This window comes from Onychomys torridus, chromosome 11 (genome assembly GCF_903995425.1).
Source record: "Onychomys torridus chromosome 11, mOncTor1.1, whole genome shotgun sequence".
Lineage (NCBI taxonomy): Eukaryota > Metazoa > Chordata > Mammalia > Rodentia > Cricetidae > Onychomys > Onychomys torridus.
Genome location: NC_050453.1, coordinates 77,499,498 through 77,500,764, shown reverse-complemented (window position 1 = coordinate 77,500,764; position 1,267 = coordinate 77,499,498). Strand labels below are relative to the sequence as shown.

Sequence of the window (1,267 nt, the reverse complement as noted above, 5' to 3'; positions counted from 1 at the left end):
TATGTTCTCTAAGATTTTTGTCATGAAGGCACATTGGATTCTATCAGAGGCTTTTTTCTATCTTTTGGGGAAAATTTTTTTTTCTTTGTGTCAATTTATATGGTTTATTGTATTTATGAACTTGAGTATGTTGAACCATCCCTTCATCCCAAGGATAAAACCTACTTGATCCTAGTGGATAATCTTATTGATGTATGTCTGTATTATGTTTACAAGTATCTTATTGAACATTTTTAAATATATGTTAACCTGGAATATTGGTCTGAAGTTTTCCATTTTGTTTGTCTTTAATTGGTTTTGGTTAAAGTATGGAATGCTTCAAGAATTTGTGGGTCATCCTTGCACAGGGGCCATGCTAATCTTCTCTCTGCCATTCTCATTGAAATATATGTGCTGCTGAAGTGAGCAATACCTATTTTTTAAGGTTAAAACCATTCCAATGTGTATGACTGTACACACACTTAAGTATGTGAATATAAACATGTATTTACAATGTTTATGAATATGTGTTTATCAATTTATCTACTGACAGACACTTCAGCCTTTTGTGCCTCTGAGATATTGTGAAGGGTGATTCAAGGTACATAGATGTGCAAATAGCTCTTTCATATCCTGCTTCTATGGTTCAAAAACTTGCTCAGAAGTAAAATTGCTTAATCAAATGACAATTTTCTTATTAACTTTTTGATAAGCCACTGTACTTATAAGTTTCCCATGGCAACTACACTATTTTACATTTTTTTTACCAAGAGCACTTAAATATTCCAATTTCCTCATTCTTACTGATATTTATTAGTGCATTGTTTCTGACAGTGCCTATCATAATGAATGTGAGATGGTATTTTGTTTCTTAATAATAAGGAATATATTTTCTTTTTCCTCACATTCTTAGCATGAACATAATCTTCTATTAAGAATTTAACAAAATTAATAACCAAAATCAATCACTAAAAATAATTAGTGAAGGAAATATTTTTACATACATTTGAACATTAAATAATAAAAACCTGTACACTTCAAAAATACTCCCATTTCAATTGCCACATTTTAAGTTCCATGTAGGACCACTAGTTCACAATGTGCATGATCAAAAATTAACTCAGTAATTTCCTTCTCCAAAATTCATCCCTTGTGGATATTTCTCTGCTTCTCTATCTGATTCATAAATGCATAAGTTCTTAATTTAATCTGATGTCACTTCCTAAACCTGGTTCAGAATGTTCTTCCTGTCTCACTCAAGGAGGTCAAGAGTCACTGAAACAGAAGT

The 1,267-nt window shown here is 31.2% G+C and overlaps 1 non-coding gene across 1 annotated transcript; it reads right to left on the bottom strand.

Moving 5' to 3' along the window:
- Window positions 1–302: 302 nt before the first annotated feature.
- Window positions 303–409, bottom strand: LOC118593616. The gene has a single exon (XR_004946281.1). It is a non-coding gene; the product is annotated as a U6 spliceosomal RNA (small nuclear RNA).
- Window positions 410–1,267: the final 858 nt, after the last annotated feature.